Raw genomic sequence first — 18,780 nt, forward strand, 5'->3', positions numbered from 1 at the left:
CCGGCACTCCCAGCCTGAGACGGGGCACAGCCCACCCGCCCCAGGCGAGGTGCAAGTGTGGGAATGCATCTCTCTCCATGGCAAGCGGTTCCCGGGTGTCTTCTGTCCCTCCTGCAGCCCAGTGCGGCACTCGTGCTCCAGCTCTGCCCATGCAAGTGAATGGGGTGCTGGCCATGCCCCTCCCTCTCCGACACGGGGTGGAGGCAGCGGGGTGACCAAGACTGGGAAGGGTCTCCCAATACCGTTAGCAGCCGCCCTGCCCGGCCATGCCTCACAGCACCCCCAGGTGGGCTGACTCAGACGCTCACCCTGCTCCAGCCCCAGACTCTGGGTGGCCTGGGTGACCAACCCGCACCAGGAGACCGCCCGCCCACAGGGGAACTGTATGTATTAACTTTTTAACTTTTCACCCACTTTTAACTTTTAGGTGCCCCTAGAACAACGGCACCCCTATGCACGTGCCTAATGTGCCTAATTGAAAATCCGGCCCTCTCCTTCATAGCCCGTCAGGAACTAGCCAGAAGCTAGCCCTTGGTATTTGCATGTAGCCCTGTGTAATTGCACAGCACCCAAAGCACAACATTAAATTCCCAATCAAGTTTTAAGTTAGAAGTATGTGAAATATACTGTGCATAAGATCTTTGCATTTCACAATAATATAAACAGATAAACTAAACATATCCAGACCCAGACCTTTCCCTGGAAAACTTCCTGTTGATTTCGAGTAATCTACCCTGACAGTGTTTCCTGACTTAAAATTAGAACTGCCCAGTTCAATCTAGTCCTGGTTTCTGTTCTCTCTTACACACTTATGAAAATTCCAAGGCAAGCTTATTGTTGCTGCCCATAGCAAACCAAATGCCCTTTCTGAACAGTGCTCTCTGTGACAAACTGGATGGAAAAGCATGGTGCAGTTTGCCTAGCTCAGTCTTGTAATCTATTGAAATATGAGTGACAGACAACAGAAATCAAGCTTATAAGAACCCAATTACTTCCCTCAGGAAAGTTTCAGCCTAGTACAATTCTAAGGTGATTCTGTAACAGAGACCATTTGTCTGTTTGTTATGCAAGGGCCTGATCCTGTGAGTCAGCCTTCCATTCTGCAGGATCAGACCCCCCAGTTTGGGCAGCAAGATTTTGACTATGGATTTTATCCAAATGTAATCCAATCAGAGGAAAGCAAGGGTTTTTTTTTTATATTCGCTCTTTGTTTTCTGGGAAGTGATGTCATCAAAAGCTTATCAATTCTAATTCCTCAAGAAAAGATATTGCTCTTGTCACAGGCCCAAGTGTACCCACTGCTTCCTGGCTAGGCACCCTCCTGTGGCCAGACATACTCTGTGAAAATATTTGTTGCCCACAAATAACACTTAGATAGTAACAAATGAGGGACACATCTGGTTAGCCAACCAAGTTGTGAAAATCTCATTCAGTGTTGTGGATTATATTAAGACTGTAAACTGTTCAGGGCAGGGACTGGCTACCACTCTGTGTCTGTACAGGGCCTAGCACAATGGGGCCACATTTTTGGTTAGGCTCCAGTCACTACCATAATAAATGCAAGGAATAAATAATAGTATTTTGATGGGAACTTTAGTTAATGTTTATGGAAGACTGACCTGTTTCTAGGTTCTACACACGTTGCCTTTATTAGTCAATGTGAGCAGGCATAAGCCCTAACACAGTAAATGATCTACATGACAGGATCACCTGGATTCCTTAAAATGGGGCCTTTATAGCTCCAGTTCCAAAATAGTTGCCCTGGGCTTCCAACCATGCACCCTGGTTCTTACGATGAAGGACAGAAGCTCTGTGATCTACTTGGAAATCTGTTGTTGTCTCTTTCCTGTTCTCCCTCACCTGAAGTTTGACACTCCAGTGAATGGAGTTCCAAGACCCAGCTCCTTCCTGAAGAGCCCATTCTAAGAATCCCCTTGAACCATAAAGTCTTGCAGCTATCTCTAGTAATGAAGTCCTTTGCCATCCCTGATCAAACAAATTCACTCTAGACAGAGAGAATCGCCGTAACTGGAATTTGTACTTTGCAGTGCAAAGAAACAATTCAGGGCATTTACACTTTTGGAAGCCAAGCACTCTTGGGTTCTAATCCCAGCTCTGCCTCTGATTTACAATGTAGCCTTGGGCAAATCATTTAACCCCTTTCTCTCAACCTCCCCATTGTACAGTTATGGAAGCTAATACCTATTTACTTGTTTCACAGTAGTGTTCTGAAGATTACTTAGTGTTTTTGTTATTCCCCATCTCTCTCCCACAGCACTTGGAATAATAAAAAACATTTTACAGTATAAGTATTATCTCAGAATTCATTATAACCAGATTCCACTGCACTGGGAGTTGGAAAAGCCAGAATGGAAGAACAGGTCCTTCAGAGCAACTGACACCAAGGTGCATGAAACAGAAAGGAATTTCCCTCTAGGGATGGGGTGCAGAGAACTACCTGGTTGCCTGGAAACAAGAGACTAACTGCAGCTCAATTTCCCCCTCCCTCTGCACTCAGGGGAAGGTCTTGCTGCTCGGGAGACAGAGAGGAGAGACTGTCTGTGAAGAAAGACCTAGGGTTATAGCACTGGGTCAAATTCCAAGGTGGGGGAGTTTTCTCTTACTACTTTTTATCCCTTATGCTGTCTTGCTTTAATTTCTGAATATAAACATTATCTTGTAAAGAAAACCATTGCCAACTACCTCTGTGTTTTGTCCACCAGATAGAGACACTAATTGGAGAGCTCAATCACACAGTCACCGGTGAAAAGTCAGCAGTGGCATTGCTGCCTGCTGCTCCCAACGTGTGTCATTGCAGACAAAACTTTGCCAATTCAGTGAGGGAACATAATTAGGGGAAAGAAAATAACCATTCAATAAGAAATGTAATTTTGTTGTAAATCATCATCTGTTCTTACATTAATTTCTAACATGTGTTTGTTAGTCATATTTTCTGTGTATGCTGCCAAAGTGTTAGTAGAAATAACTGTGTGCCTGTTGCTAAAAATGTTATAAATCTGATCTGAGTTTGAAAAGTAATAATGATGAGAAAGAGAACCTAACAACTGCTCTGCTTATCCAGCTTCATGTAACAGAGCAAAAGACAGAAGACTTAAGCATTTATTTTGGAAAACTGTATTGTTAGAGACCGAATATGATGAAGTGATCTATTTTTATAAATATTTTAGTAGCCACCAACAAACTCCTGAGGGCTCCACGCTTCTTGTGGAGTGGTCCTGACATATGTTTAGAGCTATTTTTAGCAATTTTTGAGTTTGAGGTAGATGTCCAAAAAATGGGGGTTTTCAGGCTCTCCTTATATATATTGCAGTGAATAATGTCTAATATACACATTACTCATTACAGTAAAATATACTGTAATGAGGAATCTCTTTATAATGTTCCCCAGTGCCCTTCACATACTACTGTTCCAAACAGCACTACATTAAAGAGCAACTTAGTGTGCACCAGCAGGGTCTACATGGATCAATTAATATGCACCACGTTAGTGCACTTTAGAAATCATACTTACTGCTCAATGTAGACAAGCCATTGTGTTTATCCAGTAAACAGTATAAATAGATACTTTTATCTATTTCCTTTTTTTTAAATCGAGCATGTTTTATCTGTGTTTATTGGTTGAAATATAAAATCAGAAGCCCTATTTATGTTATATGCCTAACCCCTTGCAACTGAAACAGTGGAAATCCTGGGGTGCACCATGGAACTCTGTTGTACTCAAAGGGTACTGCAATCTAAGGCAGGGGATGGCAACCTTTGGCACGCAGCCCATCAGGGTAATCCGCAGCTACCAGTGGGATGTGCTGGCCGCCGCTTCTTACAGCTCCCATTGGCTGGGAACCGCGAACCGCAGCCACCGGGAGCTGCAGGGGGCCGTGCCTGTGGACGGTCAACATAAACAAAATGTCTCGCGGCCCGCCAGCGGATTACCCTGATCTAAGGGTTAATAATAATTGACTTTTAGGGCCTATACTGAGTTTAACATATACAAGTCAATGTACAAAGTCTCTGCCCCAGGCAGCTTACAATCTAGTTCAGGTCCAGACAAAGCAGTTCAGATATGTACTACACAGCACGTCAGGTCAAGATCCAATCTTAAGTGATGCAGAAACCTTGCCTCAGTCATGGCTGAAATGAGTTGGAATGGAAATGTTTTAGGATCTCCTTAACTATTCACGTCCTTGTGATCGAATGCTTGAGTACAAGATGTGACAGGTAAACATATCGTTGTCTCTGTAGCAATCGTAACTAATTTTTGTAACACAGTGTTTGTTTTGGGAATTACCTAAGTTTTGTCTAAAGGCAGGTCTACACTTAAAATGCTGCAGAGGCACTTCAGTAAAGATGCTACTATGTCAGTGGGAGAGCTTCTGCTGTTGGCGTAATTAATCCACCTCCCCAAGAGGCGGTAGCTATGGCGACGGCAGAAGCTCTCCTGTCCACATAGCGCTGTCTACCCCAGGGGTTAGGTCGGTGTAACTGCGTTGCTCAGGAGTGTGGATTTTTCACACCTCTGAGCGACGTAGTTATACCAGTGTACGTTTATAGCGTAGACCTGGGCTAAGAGAATTGTCTTTATCTCAGATGGTAGAGGCCTGTGTCATTAGTGCAGCCCAACTCTCCTCTTGTATGTTTTACTATGTAGTAAAGTTAGTTTATCCAAGGTGAAGGTTGCAAACAAAGTCCCTTGGTAAGGCTGATTTTGATAGCTTTGGTAATTTTTTTTTTAAATACAAATTTATGCTTTCAAATTGGAAGGGAAACCAGCATCAGAGAATAGATTCAGACGACATTCAAATTGGCTACTTGTCACAAATGAGAGGAAACTCCAACATTTGGAAACTCCCCCTCCTCCATTCCCTATAGCAGAATGCTCCCTTGACCTACCGGCAATGTGCACAGGTACTTTACCAAATGGAGTAAATGAGAAACAGAGAGTTTAAGTCATTCGGTGACTGTTCCCTAAGAAGTCTGTGGCAGAGGTGGGAAGAGAGTGTTGATGTCTGAGAAGGCAGAGCCACTTCTTGTTCAGTAGAAGACACTGTCCCACATGCAAAACAGCTCAAATCTCTGGATTAGGTACACTGTAAAATTGGGATGATGATGTGCACTCACCTTTATAATGTGTTTTGAGATCTACAAGTGAAAAAAGCGGTAGGAAAGTTAACCCATCTGAATAAATGTGGCTTCTAATAATTATACAGCTAGTACTTCCAACTGGTTTCCCTTCTACTGGATGGAGAATACATAGGATACTGGTTGTCAAACACATTTAACCCCTAGTAATAGGGTGACCAGATAGCAACTGTGAAAAAACGGGATAGGGGGTGGGGGGTAATAGCCGCCTATATAAGGAAAAAGTCCCCAAAAATGGGACTGTCCCTTTAAAAACGGGACATCTTGTCACCCTAAGGATGGGTGTAATAGATTGGAAGCCACTCCCTGCAAATGAAAATATAGTTTTAAAGTCCATTTAGGCAGCTTGCAAAGGAATCAGCCCCAAAAGTAAACAAGGCTGATGCATAAAGCCAGCTGACCTGATTCTAATAAGCACAGTTTTAAAAGTTTATAGACATTTGGTACTGAAACAAAGATTTGGCAAGAAGTTAAGGAACTAAAATGCACTGAAAACAAACAGAGATCACAGAACTTCAGAAAAAATGTTGGAATGTTTGAAAAAAGGGTATGTCTCTGTTTCAGTCACATGTACATGTCACAAACCTCCCAAAACCATGCACACAGGAAGCTTCCAGTCCAGACATAGTGAGCTTGAACCCCATATGATTAATACATGGACTATATCATCTTCTATAAATGCCACAGAAGAGTCAGGAATTTAGGCAGCTAAAATGAAACAAAAATAAATAGCAAAACTGCCTAAACAAGGCTGCATTTGTATATAGTGGGGTTAGATCCAGCCCAAAACATTCTACTCTTTATTTGTTTGCACACTGCATACTGTACATAAACACAGGCTGACTAAGTGCTCCCCACAGAAGGAAAGCAGCTTTCGTTTGACAGAAAGGGATTAGTGTCTGCCAACTTTGTCACCAGCAAAAGAAAATCAAAGTGACCTTTGCCTTCCCACCCCAGAAGCAGCAGGGCTTAAGCCTTAGCTATAAGCGTTTAAGTCAATGGGTCTGATTTTCCTCTCTGTTACACTGGTATAAATCTGGAAAAATCCCACTCAAATCAGTGGAGTTACACTGCTGTAAATGAGAGAATTCGGTCCCATTTCTAAATCAGTCTTCTCACCCTTCACTCCTTTCCATTTGTCTGCCTTAGTCTTTTGCTTTCCTCACTCACTCAAGACACCAAAGGCCAGCTCCTGCACCCATGAAGTTAATAGCAAAAAACTTCCATCAGTTTCAACTGGAGGAAGATCAGACTGAGAATTAGTTTTACAAAAATGCATTCTTCCATTTCTAAACTTTATACCCCTCTGATAAACTGATTAAAATTTAAAGAGTGTTTCCTTATACGTTCCCCCTTCCACCGACAACTACGTCGAGGATTTGGGCTGGATTCTTAGCTCAGTTACACTGGTGTGAATCCAAGCTAACTCCATTGTCTTCCCCTGAGTTACACCAAATTTATACTGGCATAACTGATATCAGCATTTGACCCCATCGTTAGCCACAGATCCTGCTGGAACAGAAAATGTATACACTTTATTCTGTTCTTTTCCACAGTTACTTTGAATATATACCAGAATTTGACCCATATCCATGCACTTGTATCACCATTTATCAACAATGCAAAATATTATGTAGCTGAAGTACACTGTATTACAGGACAGTATTGCAATGTATTACAGGAACAACTTGTAGCATTGCCTATCATTAAGTTTGTCCAACACTTTCCATTATAAGACCCTGTTTTCAGTTGCTTATACACTTTGCTAAACTTAAACCATTCAGGCTGAAACTTTCCATGCTGAGTGTCTGCCTCAGACTTTTTTTGATATTTTTAGGGCTGTCAATTAATCACAGTTAACTCACACAATTAACTTAAAAATTATTCATGATTAATCGCACTTATAATAATAGAATACCAATTGAAATTTATTAAATATTTTTGGATGTTTTTCTACATCGAAATCAATATTGACAATTACAACACACAATACAAAGTGCACAGTGCTCACTTCATCTTTTTTATTACAAATATAAGCACTGTACAAATAGTGTTATCAATTCACCTCAGACAAGTACTGAAGTGCAATCTCTGCATTGTGAAAGTGTAACTTACAAATGCAGAATTTTGTTGGTTACATAACTGCACTCAAAAACAAAACAGTGTAAAACTTTAGAGCTTACAAGTCCACTCAGTCCTACTTCTTATTCTGCCAATCGCTAAGACAAACAAGTTTGTTTACATTGACAGGAGATAATGCTGCCTGCATCTTATTTACACTGTCACCTGAAAGTGAGAACAGGCATTCGCATGGCACTTTTGTAGCCGTGCATTGCAAGGTATTTACATGCCAGATATGCTAAACATTCATATGCCCCTTCCATGCTTTGGCCACCATTCCAGAGGACATGCTTCCATACTGATGATGCTCGTTAAAAAAATAATGCGTCAATTAAATTTGTGACAGTACTCCTTGCGGGGAGAATTGTATGTCTCTTGCTCTGTTTTACCTGCATTCTGCATATATTTCATGTTACAGCAATCTCGGATGATGACCCAGCACATATTCATGTGCAGCAGATTTGACAAAACAGAAAGAAGGTACTGATGTGAGATTTCTAAAAATAGCTACAGCACTCGACCCAAGGTTTAAGAATCTGAAGTACTACCCAAAATCTGAGAGGGACAAGGGGGGGAGCAGGCTTTTAGAAGTCTTAAAAGAGCAATACTCTGATGCAAAAACTACAGAACCCAAACCACCAAAAAAGAAAATGAACCTTCTGCTGGTGGCATCTGACTCAGATAATGAAAATGAACATGCGTCTGTCCTCACTGCTTTGGATCTTTATCAAGCAGAACCCATCATCAGCATGGAAGCATGTCCTCTGGAATGGTGGATGAAGCAGGAAGGGACATATGAATCTGAAGCGCATCTGGCACGTAAATATCTTGCAACGCCAGCTACAACAGTGCCATGCAAACACCTGTTCTCATTTTCAGGTGACATTGTAAACAAGAAGCAGGCAGCATTACCTCCTACAAATTGTAACCAACCTTGTTTGTCTGAGTGATTGGCTGACCAAGAAGTAGGACTGGGTGTACTTGTAGGCTCTAAAGTTTTACACTGTTTTATTTTTGAATGCAGGTTTTTTTTAACATAATTCTATATTCGTAAGTTCAACTTTCATTATAAAGAAATTGCACTACAGTACTTGTATGAGGTGAATAGAAAAATACATTTTTTTGTTTTCTTACGTGCAAATATTTGTAACCAAAAATAAATATAAAGTGAGGACTGTACACTTTGTATTCTGAGTTGTAATTGAAATTAATACATTTGAAAATGTAGTAAGCATCCAAAAATATTTAAAATAAATGGTATTCTCTTGTTAACAGCACGATTAATCACGATTAATTTTTTTAATCAGGTGATTAATCGCACTTAATTTTTTTAACCGCTTGGCAGCCCTAGATATTTTGTTTCATTTTCGTTTCAGACAAAATGGGTCAGTCATTTCTGAGAATGAGGCTAGGGAAAAATATGTATCGCCCCTGCTGAAAAGCTCTAGTTCCCACATCCTTTGGAGTGGGGATTTGAAATTTAGCACGGGGTTCCTTTTGTGTTGGGGAATGCGTGTTTTGACAGGCCCATGAAAATCTGCCCAAATTATAAGCCTTATAAGGGGTCATATGGAAAAAATAGTATGTGATCATGTAATTAAAGACAGACAATGCTAATTCAGGCAATCCCTAACTTGCGAGTGCTTGACTTTGCATCCTTAATAGCATTCTTTTAATGTCGTTTTTATGTGTAATATTGATATGCAGTAATACTCTGCACTTCTAAACATCTTTTAGTCTAAGACCTCAGACCATTTCACAAACATCAAATTAATTCTCACACAAGTGCTGTGCAGAATAAATTTACACTTTACAAATACTGTAAAATGTTATGGATATGGAAGACACAGATATGTTTCGAGCAAAATTTTCCACATTGTGTGGCTAAAGGCAGGAACCTAAATCCTCAAGTTGCAAAATGTTGGTCTTAGATACGTGTCTAAAATATCGCAGAGAGACAGTGGCAGATCTGGGAAAAGAACTCAGTCGGCCTGACACCACATTCTCTGCTCTAACCAGTAGCTTAACACTACTCCAAAGTAATTGATGTATCATGGGTAAGGCTGTTCATTTGTCACTGCAAAACATTTTAAAGAGGCATAGGCTCATATTACTGTAAGCAAAATATCCTTTATTTTCCAATAAGCCATTTTACACTGCTTAATTAACTAACAGATTTAAATGACTTAAAAATTGGAAGACTCTCTCCCAAATCCATAACATTGATCATTTATAGAACCAAACTGTAAAAGTTCAGGGGAGTCCTGAGAGATAGAGTGGCTGTGATATGTTAGGAAAAAGCCCTAAAAGTCAAGGTCTGTCATTAAAGTGATGGCCATGGCAAACATATAGCTTTAACGAGAACTAAGCTAATGCTGGATCTTGTAAGCCCCTACTCATGTGAGCAGTCCCAGTGACTAGTTGCATAATGTAAGGACTACTTTGAGTAAAGAATTGCAGGAACATATCTCTAGTCAGTAGCCCAAACAACTTCCCACCATTCACAATGAATGTCTCCCAAGTGGAGCTGGCCTGTGAATTTAGAAAAGGAAGATCCAAGTTCCATTATTCTTCTTAAGAACACACAAAAAGTAAATGTAACACTGCACAATGCAACTGCTTCTGAGGATATACAATCCCACTATGATAAAGTTAACACTGCGACTAGTGATAGGGAAGCAGAAGTCTCAAAAATGTCTCTGTCTTCACTGCTATTTGGAATGCCTTTCTGAGATTTTCATGCATAAATAAATTAAGCTACAAAGGACTTCAAATAACAAACACCCTACATAGTCAGATAAGCCAGAGGAGATATTTGGATAGTTTGTCTAGTTTACACTAAAGCAATGACACTGATTTTGGCATATTACACATATTTGTATAAACTGTGCATACAAATTCTGCAGCCTTATTGAGAATAAATTGCTGTGCTTCATGTAAATTATCTCTGTAACTTCTTTACCTAGAAATCAGACAGACTGCCCAAGATCCAAAATACGGTGGCATTTCTAGCTAAAAATGTCCTGCCTATGACCTCTTAGACAAATCTATTCAGTTTTATCATTCTAACCACTATTAAGACCCAGCTGTCTGGTTAAAAATGGCGCATGTAGTTTCTTTACATGTTATCTTCAGTGATATAGTATATTTGATTTCATGATGTTGAAGCTTCATTAAGAGATTAAACACACAAAATATTCTCAGGAAAATATATAAAGCTGAACATGCTCCAACTATATTAGGATAGTTGACCAGAAAACAAAAGCAGGTTCAATACTGAGCTACTAGTTTAAGAGAGTACATAATCTTGATCTTTAAAAATGATCCTGAAATTTGTTAGCTTCACAGTTTATAGCTTCTGGAAATGTGACCATTCACACTATATTTCCTGAGCCAAATTCACTAATTTCTATAGATGCGTTTGTTCAAAGAAAGGCATACTATAGAACACGTGTTTACCATCTCTTCTCTCCAGAAATCTCCATAAGTAACAAAGCCCATTAAATCACAACCATTATAAAAAGAAAAAAATCCTACAGTATTTCCAAACCCTCTAGTAACCATGGGCTAGCTACATTGTTTTACAGTAACAGTCCAATGCAGTCTCGTGATTTTTAGAACGGATGGACAAAAAAGAAAAAGAAAAGAAAACCCCAGTGCTGGACTAATGGCATTGAAGCTCTGCCTTGCAGCGTAAGCAACAATTCTGCAAACCTCCCCCCCACACACACTACTGTACCAGCAGTATGCCTTAGCACTGTTATCTACAGAGAGTCTCTACAGGATGAACACCATCTCCACGACCCATTAGATTACTTGCCTCCCTACTGAGACTGAACTCCAACCCCCGAATGATGGTAGCTTCTGCCACCCTCACTGCATCTACATTGGGGGTTAGGTCGGCAGAGCTACAGCACTCCCAGGTCTGGATTTTTTCACGCTCCAGAGTGAAGCAGCTATGTTGCCCTAAGTTTTAATGTAGACTAGGCCTCTCGGTCTTAATTAGTTCTGCAGACCCCTTCTGTGGCTGTGGGCCCGCTCCGTCCACTGCGGGGGCAGACAGAGATAAGGGGGATGCAACCCTGAAAAGTTTGGGGACTGCTGCTTTACGTTATATTACCTCATATAAGGAGCACGACGTTAGTAAAGCAGGCAAGACAGAATGATTATATTGCTTATTCAGTTAGGTTACATTTTGACCACACTATTTACAAAGCAGACAGGAGACAAATACCAAAAGCAGGCAGACTGTTCATTTCCCAGGGTCAAAAAGAAGAAAAACTGGAAAGACACAGGACACTGCGGGACAGGTGAACAAGAGAACTTCTGAGAATTAAAGACAACCAGCTCTGGTGGAATCCAAATGGCACATAATTCTGGAAGGTGTAAATAGAGCTATCAAATGCGAGGGGAGAAGTTATTCCAGGACACAAAGAAAAGTAAAGCCACACCCTGAACGCTTTGTGGAGTTATGGTCACAGTACAGGAAAGAGACAGAAAATAAACTAATAATGCTTTGCACTATTGTGTCCTATCCAAAAAATCTTCATGCATTTCACAAACAATTAGTTTAAGTCTCACCACCACCCCTTTGTTTTACTTACATTTGATAAATTGAGGTAGAGGATTCAGTGACTAACCCAAGGTCACACAGTGAGACAGCAGGAGGAGGAAGAGAAGCGGAGAGACCTTAGTTATTCAGTAAGGTTAGAATTAATCTATTTCCTGGAGAGGAGGAGACCGGTTTTTATGCTTTGAAAACAGATGTTATAAGGCTATTTGAGCTAATGTGTAATACTGGAGCAACATGGCCTAAAATAAGTTACAATCTATTTATTCGGCTTTCTCAGAGTTTTGTTACCTCACCATAGTATCTGAATATCTCCCACTTTAATTAAATTGGCAAGGCACTTATTTGCATAGGACCAAAATTATGTTTTTCACTTTATAGATGTGCAAGATAACAGTTCACGGCCATGAGGGGCATTCAATCAAAGTAGGCAAGGTCCAGACAATGCCTGGAAGAGATGAGAGCAACATAAAATTAAGAAATTATGTTTGGCATATATCTTGTTAGTTCCACCATTTATTCTTTTCACGGATGGAATTTCTTTGTAGAGAGAGGACTAACCTACAAACGACCTAAGGCTACAGTAAGTACTACTGGGACACATAAATAAAGCGTTAGACAAGCAGTTGGGGTGCAACTGCACATTCCAAGAAGAAAATGCACTAGCTAGCAATTCTAGATTCCTATCTTATGTTTTACTCAATTGATCTGGGGCAGATGAGTCATTTCATAAAGTATAGTTTGCTGGTCCACTGCAACTGCAGCACAAAATGCAGTTATAACATTAGGCATGATCTTGTTGTACAAATAATACATATCCAGATGGCAAATCAAGCCTCTATGCGGAAATTCTATGTTAATGAGAAATGGTCGAGGGGAAGATAGTATTATATCCTGTAGTCATTACATTAGTGGTGATTTGTTGCACAAATGTATGTGTCCAGATGGTACCAAAAAATACCCCAAACTTTCTACACAAAAAAATCTGAGCTTTTTCTTATTAATAATGAGAAATGGCTTGAGTTAGAAGACTTTAACATATTTGTTTCCCCACTAACTGCCTAATTCTTATCTCTACCGACTGAGCTTCACTCTATATTTGTACAGTATGTCCACACTACTGCATGGGAGTAAATCTATTGGAAGAGTCACAGGTGAGCCATGCAGAGGGACGAAGTGGTCCTGCAGGATACTTATGTGCAGTCACCTTTCCAGCACTACATAACATTCCACACTCAAAGTGTGTAAAATGTCACAAGCACCTAACTCAGTCCCATAAGAAACACCTTAGCCTCCTGGTTCCCATTTGTGCATTACTAAGCAGAGACAGGCACTTCCCTGCAACCCAGACTTCGGTGCCAAGCCCTGAGAAAGGGCCGACGCTTAGCACACACCCCTCTCATCAGCATCTCCCATTGGCTAGCTTAGGAGCCTCCCCACCTAGCATTCTGCTTTTGTGTATTGCATTCTCAGGTTCCTGTTTCTCCCCATTCATTGTATAGGGAGCCTCGGTGCCTAACTTGGCCTTGTGGATTGCAATTAGGGTGACCAGATGTCCTGATGGATAAAAATCAATTACTTAAAACACAAAGAAAAGAAAAATCATATTCTTGTTTAAATCAGGTTTTCCTTTTTTTTTTTAACAAAACTATTTAAAATTAAACTTGAAACTATGTTAATTCTTAAACTTAGTATAATCTATTAAAATCAATTAATTTTTTAAAAAAATTAAAGTAAATGTTTGCTGCTGAAGTTTTATAGAAAGTAAAAACCACTGACCCAGTGGAAATGACTGGCTAAGTGCTAAAACTGCTCTTAACAGTGGTAGCCTCTTCTGCAGATACAGAGAGAATATTTTCTTAATTTGTTTATTCAAATAGTTTATCTCAATAACTAGTTCATTCAAAGTTAAGAAACTGATGGAGAGTTGAAAAAGCAGGAAAGTTTGATTTCCTCTTCCAGTATATGAATAAAAATGAGGTGTGAGGGGATAAGATCTACTAGTTCTAAAGTCTTGAAGGACATGGTGACCAGAAACTGTTCATTTCATGAACAGTTCATATCATGTAATAATAGATAATACTTCCTTTGTTTCATAAATCAGTTTTAAATGCAAAACAGATTTTGATAAACATTTCCTTTTTTTATGTATCCAGCACATTTAAGGATACAAATTGCTCTGTAGACGATCAGGCTCGGGCTGGAGCCTGGGCTCTGGGACCCTCCCCCTCACAGGGTCCCAAAGCATGGGCTCTGGTCCGAGTCTAAATGTCTACACAGCAATTTACAGTCCTGCAGCCCAAGCCCCACAAACCTGAGTCAGTTGACCTGGGCCAGCCATGGGTGTTTAATTGCTGTCTAGACAAACCCTTGGAGGCCATGGGCCTGCCTCTGTAGAACTGTGTGGGTCCTTGGGGCCTACCACAAGAAAATGGTCACTCCCAACGAACTGGTTATAAGCTGAGGCACAGACCAGACTCTGTGGATCTGTGATAGTCAGCTAACATCTTCTAACGTTTAAACCACAGTTGGCTCTTGCAGCTCAGGTGGGATGGAGAGCCTACCACCTGTTGATAATTTTATCTGACTACCAAATTCAGGTCTGGGCCCTGACATAAGTCCACAACTATTTAAGGCTACCTCCAGATCCACATAGATTTGTTCTCTCTCTCTCTCTCTCTCTCTCCAGGAAGCTGACGTGCAGTACATGGCCCGCCATATGCACAATGCAACCTGCAAGCCAAAGTTCCTGTGGGTGGCCCACATGAGTATTTTTGTCATGTGTAAATCATGTTTACACCCAGAGTGTAATGTTTTCAGGCAGCTCTTGAGATGAGGTCTATGGTTGGGATCCAAAGCAGATAATTATTCTACAGAGCAAGGTGAAGGCAAACTTGTTTCCTTTGACTCTGCCTGGATAAAGTGGAGCAGATCTGGAGGAACTTTAGTTTGTTATTATGCTAAGTTTTGGTAAGGAAATGAGAATGTAATAGAACCATCTGAGAGCTGTATTTATAACTATCTTAACCAAGCACCCATCTCTCCAGGTTGCCTGGTGGCTGGAGTGATAAGATGTAATGGTCCCAGCCCAGTTCCTTGTAAACAGGTGCCTACACCACAGTAATGACCTCTGCAATAGGCACTAATTGGCAATTTCAGCATAAAGACCAAGGATTGAATATGCATGGAAAACAACCCACTCCACAGCCAGCTGTAGGACAGCCAGCAAGATATTCTTTGGGCTCACAGAAAAATCAGAGGATGGTCAAGGACTTCACAGGCCTCAAAGCATAGCAGCTGACACAGCCAGAGCGGCTGAAGCAAAGTCTTTGAATGAACTCAGAATGATATTATTATTTCCATTGCTGCATTTGAGGGAGGAATGGACATAATAAATTCCACAAGTTTTAAGAAATTGCGAGAAGTGTTGGATCATATTAAAGAAGTTCTGTATTAAAATCACAAATGAGTTTGATTCCCCATAGTTTAAATTCCAGGGTATTACTAATTAAGAGGTCTCTTGGTTTTTGGTACTGTTTCTCTCCCTCTATGTGTGAAACTTGCAAGCTGCTAATTGTGTTAGTACATTCTTCTAAGGCAGAGTTTGTTCTCAAAACAATTCTTTGTAACAACAACTACTCACACAGAGAAAGACTCAAAGCAATACTCTGTAACAATAGAAACAGCACCCAGAGACTCCCTGCCCTTTTGTTGTATTCATCTCGCTTTGTTAACAATTGTGATTAAAATAGAGATAGAGGATGTATGTGGATGGTTGCTTGGTGTGGATAATAACTGAATGATCAGGGAGGTGCCAGCCTAAGAATCCACTGTCCATCGGCTGAAGAAGGCGTCAAGTGGAAATAACCAGAGAACCCCCAGAGGCCAGACTGGAATCCACCCAACAGCCTCAAGAATGGGAGAACCAAAGAACAAGATAACATCTGGCAGCACGGAGCAGTCAGGAGTGTGACATCTGCTGATTGATTCAGCAACAGCATGATGAAGCAATTCCCATAGACTGGCATAGGAAGAAATTCCTATAAAAATGGACTCTAGAAAGTGAGAACTTTGGGGTCTGATTCTGCAAACCAACTTCCAGGAGCATCAGATGTGCATCTGACGAGGCCCTGCTCCCTCCTCATGTCCAGGCCACCTGGCCAGTGGCTTGGCATGAGCAACTCTAAGGCTGGTAACTATGATAACAATCTTGCAGAACCTCTGTGTGTGTGTGTATGAATGAATGTGTGAATAAATATGAGATTGAATGGAATGTTATAGCTATAACTAACTGCTTACTATGATTCTGTCTGTATTCACAATAAATGTGGTATTTTGCCTTTTCGCCTTTAATAAGATCCTGCTGGTTTTTAATTTTATTGGTATAACAGAAGAAGGAGTTGGCTACCATGTTTCAAAGCCCCACTCCTTCCCCCGTACACAGAACTCACTGACCCTTCTTTGCAATACAGCATATTAATGCCCATATGTGGCAAATATTTGCTGTTTACTTAGCCATTAGTGAACCTTTCCCTTTCCAGAAGTTTTCTAAATTCCTCCTAGCAGTTCCTTACCTGTGTTACAATTGCAAAAACAGAGGCTTGGGGTGGAGAAACTTCATGACGTTTTAACAAGCAAAGTCTCAAACAAGCAGCCACATCCATGATTTTTATTTCGAGTGTGCAATTCAGTGCTGTCTTAGGACAACGCAGCAGGAGAGCTCTTTTAAATTCTTTTAGTTTTGTGGTTAGTTTTTGTCAAACAAAAACTGAATTCTACACTGAAAACAAGTTTTAATCAACATTTACATTGCATAGTGCAGCTCTGCACGGGTTAGATTCAACCTTCCCTCACATATGCGACAAATCAATGAAATAAGTGAGTCAAGGGACATCCCTCAAAATAAGTGATGGTTGGCCCTAGGTGTCATGGTCACAACATTTATTTTCCTTGTGTAAACAGACCTTGGACAGATTGCAGAACCCAGCTAATTATTGATTCTGTTAAGGCAGAGCTTCAAATTAAAGTCAATTTCAATTGCACATGTAAAAAGAGTTTTATTAATTGATTTTACAAAACAAAGATGGAATGAAATGTACTAAAGTTGATAATAAGTATCATTTTAAACATTAAGTTGAAGCTTATGATAATTGCATTGTATACCTGAGTGGAGTAGAAATGTACACTTGAGAGAAAAATACATGGTATGTTAAGGGAAATGGTGTTTCCCTAAAATATCCCTTAAAATAAGGCACTGTTCTTTGTTTTTCATGTGGTTTTTCCAAAGGCTGTCACCCTAATGCCACCACATATGCAAGGGTCTCAAAAGTCAGGAGACACATGGACACTGGCTTTGAAGGTCTCGAGAGCTGGTCCCTCCTGGTCAAGTTGCCAAGTATAGAGGATGTATGCAGTGCTATCCTTTCTCTTTAAATATAGGATATCATCCCCAGGGCGTGATTATTTCCTGACTTACAGTAATGGAACTGATGCAACCTTGAGATTCTGAAACTACAATATATTTATGATAATCGACATTTCTACCATCAAGTGAAGCATTACACAGTAGACATTTAACACTGCTGCCTAGTTATATTAGCAACCAAAACATGGCGCCTCCTTTTGATATACATTTTTTGAAGACAATTAGATCTCCCCTTCCTTTTGATCCTTCTGATAAATGCATAGTATTTGCAAGTTTTGAAAGGCCAGAATTAAATACTTCAAAGCACTGTCATAGGAAGAAGAAATTCAGCCTACCAAGCAAAAATTCATACTCAATCCTGTCTCAGCCAAGGTCAATAACTATCAACTCCTATAAGGGAACAGAACAAAAACTCTTTTTAACCTTCCAACTTTATGTCCTTCTAAACAAATGTGTTTCAAAAACTGAGAAAAAAGGAAGAGCTCTTGCAAGAATCCCAGTGTTTCAAAATGATGCCTTGTCCTGCCATAAGGAAGGGTCTTTTTTAAAGAAAAAAGCAGGAATTAAATATTATTCAATGGAATTCACCATCAAGGACAGGAAATCCCCTGCTGACAGATGGCATTTTAAGGGCAGAGGCCAGATTCTGCTCCTAGTTACACTGCTGTAAATTCCAACTTACTCCACTGAAGCCTCTCAGGATATACAGTAGAATCAGGCCTGGTAAATCCCTGGCCAAACAGGTGGAAATTTAAGGGCACGAAATGCCCTGCTGGATGGGTGGAATTTTAAGTCTCCAGGAGTTATACTTCAGTTATCAGATAATGTTCTACTAGAAAATAAGAATCGACATTTTGCACCACTCACCAAAATCTCTTAGGAATAACGTTTAGTGCAGTGCCTTACATCTTCAACACGTTTACAGATATTAACTAACTAATCCTTACAAAACCTCTATGAGGCAGGAAATAATAATAATCATATTACAGATGGGGAAACTGAGCCAGATAAGTACCCAAGGCCACACAGCAAGTCACAGCAGAGCCTGGACAAGACCCCAAGAAGGCTTCCTGACTCCCTTGCTTGTGCTTAATCCACTCGACTCTACACCATCTCAGAAAGCCAGAGATATTTTGGATATTATTTCAATAGCCTAAGCCAGAGGTACTTAAGTGTTCACTTCCAAAATCTCCTTTTCTCCCTAAAAGCCACCACAGGTCAGTGGGTTATCCATCCTTACTGTCCCAGTATTCTATCTGAAGTGGGCAGGGTCTTTTTCATTCAGAGACCTTGTCTATAGAACTGAAGGTGTTGAGCTTTCTTCAAGCCTGTGACTAAGGAGGCCAGAATTAAATACTGTGACTCCTGTTGGAGTCAGCAGAAGCATTTTGGTGAGCCTCATCTTTGTAGTGGCTCTTCTCTTTAAGAACATTTTTTTCCTGTTTGCCCACTTTGTCTTGCTACTGTCTCTGGGCACTCAGCCCAATTACATTTAATTTTTGCTCCT

The 18,780-nt window shown here is 40.4% G+C and overlaps 1 protein-coding gene and 1 long non-coding RNA gene across 4 annotated transcripts in view; one reads left to right on the forward strand and one right to left on the reverse strand.

The window, feature by feature from the left end:
- The window catches only part of LOC311522876, a 37,304-nt gene extending 24,969 nt beyond the window's left edge, over positions 1-12,335 (forward strand). The window contains exons 5-6 of the long non-coding RNA XR_014712200.1: positions 2,338-2,604; positions 12,230-12,335. This is a non-coding gene — a long non-coding RNA (uncharacterized lncRNA). The remainder of the gene's footprint in view (positions 1-2,337; positions 2,605-12,229) is intronic.
- The window catches only part of CLMN (calmin), a 99,689-nt gene that overhangs the window by 67,900 nt on the left and 13,009 nt on the right, over positions 1-18,780 (reverse strand). The window lies entirely within an intron of this gene.

The sequence above is a fragment of the Lepidochelys olivacea genome (assembly GCF_965140295.1).
Source record: "Lepidochelys olivacea isolate rLepOli2 genome assembly, chromosome: 6".
Lineage (NCBI taxonomy): Eukaryota > Metazoa > Chordata > Testudines > Cheloniidae > Lepidochelys > Lepidochelys olivacea.